Raw genomic sequence first — 10,218 nt, 5'->3', positions numbered from 1 at the left:
TAACTAAAAATAAGTCTTGCAATATTATTGTTTTTTCTTTTAATAAAACAAATTCAGCCTTGGTGAACATTTCTTCCAATCTTTTGACTTTAGTAGTGCTTTTATAGTTTTGTTTTGTTTCATGTCTGTGTCATTGCATAAAAAGCAAGACCATTTTTGTCTTTCTTGAGGTCTTGTTAGGTATCTTGGGGGATTTTGTGCTCTACACAGAAGGGAATTGATTTGAAACATGCCTTCTGGGTCTGGGGTTCAGTTTTACTGCATTATTTTGCAGTGCAGGCAGATTGAACCTCGGCTGGATGTCACGCCTCAAAGCACTGGAGCCAGGTTCTGTGTCGCCTCCTCTTCCCCTGGCTTGGCTGACCAAAACGTGGGCACAGGGGCACCTTCACTCCCTGGTGTGTCCTACGGTCTGGACACATTATGTTAGCAAATCATCATTTGAATGGTGGACAGGAATGTGATTTTCATTGAGAGGACAGTTCTGCATGCCTAGTGAAAAAAGAGGAAGACAGAATTGGTTTGAAAAACAGAAAACTGTTACACCACATGCAGGTGTGTACTGGCTGTACTGCATAATATTAAAATAGCAAATAGGCCTAATATATTATACAGCTGTTATTTTTTAGTGTGGTTGGAGATAGTTTTTAGTGACTTTTTTGCATGTGTACGTCGTTCTGCCAGTAGGTGGCGACAAGTGACTGTTTTGAATTACACTCATTTTTTTGGAAACACATTGACTCATTCAGGAATTAAACTGACTGGATACATCTGATATCGCATGTTCTCTGAGCATATGTTTCTTTTGAACAAGCTCTTACTTTGCCACCATTAAAAAAAGTATGTTTTATATAGTATGAATGTGTGTAATCTGGACGTACTACATTCGTCAAGTTGTCATTGTCATGTGATCTACCAGCCTCATCTGCGTCTCACTGCCATTCCCAAATCCTCTCCCGTGGCTTCATGAGTAAAGGGTCCATTTGATGTGCACTTTTGAGTCTTGCGTATTATTTCAAATCTGCCGGCAGTCGCGAGTAATCTCCCCCTCGCATTCGTCACGGTGCCACTGAGTGTCAAAACGCGAAAGGCGAAGCTTGAATTTCCAGGTATGTCCCTCTTTGGCTAATGTATTTTCAATATGGAGGCGCAACATGGCTGCCGCCATTCGAGCGACTCGCTCGTATGTATTCTAAATGGCAGATTCTACGCTTACGAGAATACTTTATTAGTTGGTAAAGTAATTACACATTAATGAGTACATATCATTTTGAAAGAACAAAGTGTTTTTTGCAAAGAATCAACTTTAAAAAAAAATACACAGTGTAGCTTTAAAAGTACAAATTCTCCAAAAAATACTAAAGTAAATGTAACAAAGTAAATGTAATTCAGTACTACCCATCTATGCTTACCATCTTCTTGGAGAAATTCTGCTATGGCTTCATTTGGAACTATTTTCAATAGCGGAGTTTGTAATATACAAACTAACAGGCAATATTGTGTCAACATTGTAAGTTAGTCAATATTACCTTCTTGTTTACTGAACTGCTGTAAAAGCAATATCACACTGTTGCTGTTGTTCTAAATTGCATGGTTGTGATTACCTGATTTATTCTGAAATGTAACTTACTCGATATTAACTTCTTTTTTCATAGCATTACATTATTTCTGTCTGTACAGGGAGAGATCCCGTCACAGCATGTGCTAGTAAGAAACATGGTTAATAACTGTTCTTGCACCAGTCAAAAAATAACATTAATTCTCATTGCTCTGCTGGTGTTCCTAAACCCAAAGCTGATTTGGGGTCTGTACAGGGTTGATTGTTGCTGGTGCTCATGCACAGTGCAGATGGGTTGAGCTTCCTTTACAAGCATCAAGAGAGCCACTGCCAGCCATGGGCATCTGTTAACTCTGCAGTCTGAGAGGAATGAGAGATAGAATGAGAGATTGCCTATACATCTCCATTAGTGTTTATTCTTCAGTCTGCCCCTGTGTCACATACTGTGCCATTGTCTATCTGTCAAACTCTTTATCTCCTGTCAATGTATCATTTTGTTCCTGCATCTCTCTGATTTTCCTATCTTCATCTCATCCTTCCCATCTCAACCTTCATCATCCTCTCTTTATAATTCCTTCCTTTTCATTCATTCATGTTCGTTCTACTTTTCGTCTGAAGAGACATTTATGCTATATGTTAACAGCTATCTCAAATTAAATTTGTTGACTTTGGTATGAATTGTTTTAGTTTTAAAGGGGTAGTTCACCCAAAAAATTAAAATTACTCACCCTCATGTCGTTCCAAACCCGTAAGACATTTGTTAATTAATATTCTAAACAAATTAAGATATTTTTGATACAATCTGAGAGCTTTCCATTCCCCCGCTCATTTTCAGCCTATAGCAACTACCACTTTGAAGTTCCCCTATGTTTTTTTTCTTTCTTTTTTCTCAAACAAAGGCTGCGTCCGAAATCGGTTACTCTCTTGTATTTATTTTAAATAGGTAATTAAAAAGGTCTGTTCTATATGAGTGTGTGTAGTATGAATCTAATCCAGTCCATACATATTCCATTCGCCATGTTGTCGGTGTTGTATCAGTACTACCCACTTATATATATATATATATATATATATATATATATATATATATATATATATATATTTATATACAGGGTGCGATTTGTGAAAAAAACAGAGGGGGGGATGTTTTGAAACATTTTTATTCATAAAAATAAATCATGAGAACATGAACTTCATTCACTCCATTTGCTGCTCTGGACCCTTTTCATTGTTCCCAGCTAGCTAGCTAGAGTTTTCGCGCTGAAAAATTACATAAATATTTGTAGCCTACTTGGTGACATTCTGAAAAGCCGTACATGGATCAAAGCTAATGGACAGGATCAGATAAATCAGAGCTTAGATTCTCTGCCCGAGCCCGAACTTGACCCGACCCGGGCCGGGCCCTTGATCCAGCACTTGTGTTACAAAATGCAACACGTCACGTGTCATGCTCAGCGTCTCCTCCACTCGCACGCATCACACCGGGCCCGGGATAATAAACTTTAAAAATATTTATTTTGTTGAAAAAATATTCTATATTCTAAAACCTTGTTGAATTAAATTAGAGTTGTAGCCTCCTAGGCCATCCAAAGTTCATTCTTGTTCATTTTCTGTGTTCATCATTGTTTTGTTTTTTTTTACGTTTTTTTTTTTTTTTACGTTTCTTCATTCGGATCCATTTGCGATCCATTTCATTCTGAATAAACAAACAAGGTAGTTTACATGATTTGTCCTTGTTGCATTGTTCATTAAGATAATAATTAATAAATGCACGCACAATTATCGTGAACTTGATAAATGTTGCAGATATGTTTTACTATGCACAAACAAATGCCTTTCAACTTATGTGTGCAAAATTCAGAAGCAGTAAATGAATGTGCAGAAATTTGTACAGAGATTCTGTAGGCCTACTATATGTGTTGTAGCCATTAAATAAGCTCATTTAGTTTCATATTTGTTAAAATATTATAATGTTATTTTTTTCCATCTATGTTGATTTATGAAAAGTGAACAGCACGAGTAAGATAGGATGTGCAGTATATCGGGAGACTTGGAGTGGGTCAGACATGATTTTGACCACTTCATTAAGTTTTGTTTTGTAGAAAACCTTTCTTTAAAGTGAATTTCGTTTTGTATAAATTGTATCTTAATTTTAATACATTTTTCATCAACGAATTGCATGTATTTAATAAATAAGAAGCAAATATAGCAGACATAGGCTATAATCATGGAGGCGCCGGTGCGCCCCGGTCACTTGCACTGCACATTAACTGAAGCGCATCTCATCAGAAATTAACCGAAACTAAGTGTATGCCTCACAGAGAATATTAAGAAATATATCTAAAGAAAGCTCGAAATGTCTTTAAACAAAACAATTCAAAACGAAAAGAAATAGGCAACACTCTGATCCATGCATCTCCCCATATATGCGCATTCACTACGGAGATGGCGATCGTCAACTTCATCTTTGCTTCATCTCAGCTTCCCTGGCGCCACCCCTGGTAGTGCAGCAGATTAATGGCATATTTCAAGAGAATCGTTCCAATTGGTATAAAAGCATGAAATTTGGCACAGAAACTCTCTAAGGGTCACTTTTTGGGAAAAAGGCGTTGGCCACCCAAAAATTCAAAATGGCGGCCATTTTTTCAAGATGGCCGCTATTTCTGTCAAATGCTCATTATGTCAATTGTTCAAACAGTGATGTAGGCATAACATTTTGTGAAAATACTCTCTTCAGAATGTTTTTTTGGAAAACGGTGCTTGTCCCTCAAAAATTCAAGATGGCTACCATTTTTCAAGATGACCGCCATTTCTCTTGAATCCTTACATCTTTTTTTCAAATGGTGATGCTATCATGAAATTTGGTACAAATATTCTTCAAGGAACATTATCATGGAAAAAGGTGTGTGCCGCTCAAATTCAAGATGGCGACCATTTTCAAGATGGCCACCATTTCTGTCAGAGCTCAATTTAATGTGTTAAGGAAGGTTTTGTTTAATAGAGTGAACATCATTACACAACCAGGGCACACTGGTGACTTCACTGCTGTGGAACTCAGCATGGGGTTCAGTGTCAGCTGATCTAGTTTTACTTACACTGTAGTTCTTGACTAGTAGTAATAGTATAGCTAAGTTTAGTGTCCCAAATGCTGCCTAACAGCCCCTCATCAATTAGCTAGTAATAGACGTAGTTAGATAGCCGCACCTGAATTGACAGGTTGTGCCAGCGCGGGAGAGCCGAGCCAAGGGTAAGCGGGGCAATACATGACTTGTTCATGTATGCTTACCTGGAAGGTGTACAGATCACACAGGACTTAAATGGCACTGGATGAATGATCGGGCTAGGTGTAGGTGACCCGTACCTAGTTGTATCCCATACCTGAATGTGTACTATGTCTATGATTGAGGTGGTAAAAGGATAACCCCTCGGCCTTAATCAGACAACAAACCCCCAAAATGGCAAATGAAAATCCCATGTCAGCCAAGAGGCCAACTGATTGGATGAAATGTTGTCTTTGTCAGACAGACACAAAGGAACCCCTCCAATCACCACCTACCCATCATGTTTCTCAACATGATGGCTATAAAATGATTGCCACCAACATTCCACTCTTTCACAAGATGAACAAAATGCCAATGACCCTGGACCTGGAACGACTGGATGAAGGTGGGGGTATAGAAGCTACTTTGAGAAGGAACCAAGCGAAGTATCACTGTCGACTTCGGTTCAATAACACAAAGTTACTTTGTGCCCAGAAGCAACAATCCGATGCTCAGTGTAGTGAGACAGATGAAGGCCAAACAAAGCATCGCATAACCATGATGCAGAAAAGTCTAGATGATCAGGTTTGCTTTCTTTGTGATAACATATCTCCTGAATCTGACCTAAGTCAGGTAATGACACTGCAACTGAATGACAGACTACATGAATGTGCACAAACACTGAATGATGCTAAATTATTGTCTCAGCAAAGTGGTGCTGATGCCATTGCACAGGAGCTGAAATACCATCATTTGTGTCTCATTCATCTTTACATCAGAGAGAAACTCCACCTCAGAAGGCTTGAGAAAGAGTCACAGAGTGAAACGATTCAACCAGCAATCTTATATGGCTCTTTCTGAACTGGTCACCTATATTGTTGAAACCAGTCTCAGTTCTGATGGTCCTTCCGCCTTCCGTCTCGCAGATACAGTGGGGAGAACAAGTATTTGATACACTGCTGATTTTGCAGGTTTTCCCACTTACAAAGCATGTAGAAGTCTGTCATTTTTATCATAGGTATTCTTCAACTGTGAATGACGGAATCTAAAACAAAAATCCAGAAAATCGCATTGTATGATTTTTAAGTAATTTATTTGCATTTTATTGCAAGACATAAGTATTTGATACATCAGAAAAGCAGAACTTAATATTTGGTATAGAAACCTTAGTTTGCAATTGCAGAGATCATACGTTTCCTGTAGTTCTTGACCAGGTTTGCACACACTGCAGCAGGGATTTTGGCACACTCCTCCATACAGACCTTATCCAGATCCTTCAGGTTTCGGGGCTGTCGCTGGGTAATACGGACTTTCAGCTCCCTCCAAAGATTTTCTATTGGGTTTAGGTCTGGAGACTGGCTAGGCCACTCCAGGACCTTGAGATGCTTCTTACGGAGCCACTCCTTAGTTGCCCTGGCTGTGTGTTTCGGGTCGTTGTCATGCTGGAAGACCCAGCCACGACCCATCTTCAATGCTCTTACTGAGGGAAGGAGGTTGTTGGCCAAGATCTCGCAATACATGGCCCCATCCATCCTCCCCTCAATACGGTGCAGTCGTCCTGTCCCCTTTGCAGAAAAGCATCCCCAAAGAATGATGTTTCCACCTCCATGCTTCACAGTTGGGATGGGTTGTACTCATCCTTCTTCTTCCTCCAAACACGGCAAGTGGAGTTTAGACCAAAAAGCTCTATTTTTGTCTCATCAGACCACATGACCTTCTCCCATTCCTCCTCTGGATCATCCAGATGGTCATTGGCAAACTTCAGACGGGCCTGGACATGCGCTGGCTTGAGCAGGGGGACCTTGCGTGCGCTGCAGGATTTTAACCCATGACGGCGTAGTGTGTTACTAATGGTTTTCTTTGAGACTGTGGTCCCAGCTCTCTTCAGGTCATTGACCAGGTCCTGCCGTGTAGTTCTGGGCTGATCCCTCACCTTCCTCATGATCATTGATGCCCCACAAGGTGAGATCTTGCATTTTCTAATAATTGCGCCAACAGTTGTTGCCTTCTCACCACACCGCTTGCCTATTGTCCTGTAGCCCATCCCAGCCTTGTGCAGGTCTACAATTTTATCCCTGATGTCCTTACACAGCTCTCTGGTCTTGGCCATTGTGGAGAGGTTGGAGTCTGTTTGATTGAGTGTGTGGACAGGTGTCTTTTATACAGGTAACAAGTTCAAACAGGTGCAGTTAATACAGGTAATGAGTGGAGAACAGAAGGGCTTCTTAAAGAAAAACTAACAGGTCTGTGAGAGCCAGAATTCTTACTGGTTGGTAGGTGATCAAATACTTATGTCATGCAATAAAATGCAAATAATTATTTAAAAATCATACAATGTGATTTTCTGGATTTTTGTTTTAGATTCCGGCTCTCATGGTTGAAATGTACATATGATAAAAGTTACAGACCTCTACATGCTTTGTAAGTATGAAAACCTTCAAAATCAGCAGTGTATCAAATACTTGTTCTCCCCACTGTATGTGCAACCAGTACCAGCAGCGTATCCTTTTTCTAACAGTGGCACTTCCTCTCTGTGGACTACACCTTGCCGTGGTGGAGAGGCTTGTGTACTCCAATGAACCTGAGACCTATGCCGGCGGGGATTTTATATCCCTGGCAAGTTTAACTAAGCTGGACAGGTCAAAGGAGAGGAGGCAGACAAAGCAGACATTATGACTATTTGACAGAAATGGTGGCCATCTTGAAAATGGTGGCCATCCTGAATTTTTGAGTGGCACATACCTTTTTCCAAAAGAATGTTCCTTGAAGAGTATTTCTGCCTAATTTTATGCTTGCATCACCATTTGAACACTTGAAATAATTAATATTCGACAGGAACGGTGGCCATCTTTAAAAATGGCGGCCATCTTGAATTTTTGAGGGACAAGCATCTTTTTCTATTAACATGTCCTTTAGAGAGTATTTGTATCAAATTTTATGCTTGGATCACTGTTTGAATAATTGATATAATAAGCATTGAATAGCAAGGTTTTTTGATTACTCACTCACTCTTGAGTGTCTGGCGCGAGTGATTTCAATGTTAAGTCAATGTAAAGACGCGTTTACGCACGTCTAGAGGTCCTGCGGCGCAAATTTTGAAAAATATTGAATATTTTGAGTGGCCAACGCCTTTTTCCAGAGCCTTTTAGAGAGTATCTGTGCCAAATTTCATGCTTCTATACCAAAGTGAAAGATTTTTTTACTAATCTGCTGCACTATGGTTATAACGGCCCACGTATTAAAAAATGGTCGGGTTTAAATCGGGCTCGGGCTCATAATTACAGTTAATGTGTCGGGCCGGGCCGACAAAGTCAATTCGCCTCATTCGGGCTTTGCGTCTACCGCGCCGCGCGAAACGGACACTCAAGAGTGAGTGAGTAATCAAAAAACCTTTGCTTTAGCCTCAATTGAGTAAAACACCGTATGTGTAACTTCGGCCATTCTCAGTGGTGTGACTGGGACACTAACTCTGCTTGTCATCATAGAAACAGATAATCAGATTGTGATGTTTATTCCCGCTTCAGTAATATGCTGAATATGCGGTAAAAAAAGACCTGCAACCGTCTCGCAAGTGTTGATAGGCTATTACTCGTGAGGTGTAACCAATCATATAGCGCATATTTATCCCACCGGGGATACAAATAATTAAGCAGAGGCAGGGATACATTGACCAGAAAGGGGGAAATCCCACGCATCCCCCCCTGGCAAATCGCACCCTGTTTATATATATGGGCAGCTGGTCAGTAGAGGGCGCTAGGGCAGCACACAACAGTGTTTGTGAACGAATCTGCGGCTTTGAACGAATCGTGAGAGTCAATGATTCATTCATAGCATAGACAGTAAAAGAAATGGACACAGCTTCCCCATTGGATTCAACAGAGAAAAGTGAAGCAAATTAGAAGCTCTCACTTCCTGATGGCTGAGCGCAGACTCAAACTGAGCTTGACGACGTAGATGTGACGTGAGCAACCTGTCTGTCTTCTAGTAGCTGTGCCAAGAGAAATCTGAATCATTCCCTTCCGAAACTTGCAGAGACGGAGAGTGTGAGTGGGGAGCTGTCCATGAGCTAGGAGCAGGAGGAACTTTTGCTAAGTTTTCTGATTAATTATTTTGTCATTTTGCCTCCACGTCCCCCCGATTGCCCGCGAGCTTCTCCTGTAATCTCTCTACTGTGCGACAGAGAGTCGCGTGGTTATGACGCAATCTTTAGCCTATATTTACAAAACTGCTTCTACGGGGCCATAACGTAAGATACAAGGTAATGGAGCCTTTTATACGTTTTCGTGTTTCGTTAGAAATAAATAATGGACAAATGTAGTCTTTAAACGCCTCAGATGTAAAGTTATTCGCTGTCAAAGTGACGCCAAAATGAATGGGAGTCAATGGAATGCTAACAGCAGGTGAGGGTCCGCTAGCCAATGGCGGCCCCCGGGGAAGCTTCAGTTTCAGCTGAAAGATTACCCCCTTGCTTGATTCATAGATACAGCCATTTGCTTCATTACTGTATGAATGAATGACTCGATGACTCACTCATAAAGACAGTGACTTACTGCCACCTATTGGCGGTTTTAATTTAATATTTAAAAGCATCACTTCGCTTTTACCATCATTGCATAGTTCTCTATTGAACATTTTAAATTTTTTTCAATTTAAAGCATTATTTATTTTATAAAGGTATTTGTAAAAGTAAAAAATGCACCGGAAAAATCGATTTAAGGGGGCAAATATTGTCCCTTACTGAAAAAGGTGTGATTGCAGAAAAGGGGGTACGTAGAAGGATGTTAAAAGCAATGCACATACCAAGGGCAGAAAGTAATATACAGAGGTCACTTGCAAAGTTAGGTTAAAGATACAAACAAAGAGGGATTCAAGCAAATTGCATCAATAACAAGGTATAATTTACAGACTGTGAGCTGAAGAGTAAAATTCAAAGAAAAAAAATTTTTTTAAGAGGTTTTTGAAGGAGATAAGGGTGGATGCTTGACGGATGTCTTGAGGAACACAACGCTAAAAGACCTGATGGCTCCCATGGTTACCAAACTAATATGGCACAACCCTATATTTTTCACCAGCCGCCACTGAACATTTTTGTTGCTTTAAATAAAATAAACGAACTGAAAAAAAAAAAAAAAATACTTAAACTTATTTTATTTCAGCAAGTTGCCAGGGCAACATTTCTCATTTTTATTTAGTTTAACTTAAATTACTCAAACTAAAATTGAAATATAACTTAATAATAATAATAAAAAAACTATATAACAAAAATGTATAAAAATGTCAAAAAACACAACAAAATTACTAAAACTTTAACTATGAAATTGTAAAATATAATAATAAAAAATTCAAAATATTATTTAAGTTTAATATAACTATTATATAACTATAATATAAGAATGATAC

This window comes from Abramis brama, assembly GCF_963993115.1.
Source record: "Abramis brama genome assembly, chromosome: 2".
Lineage (NCBI taxonomy): Eukaryota > Metazoa > Chordata > Actinopteri > Cypriniformes > Leuciscidae > Abramis > Abramis brama.
This window is presented reverse-complemented; position numbering follows the sequence as displayed.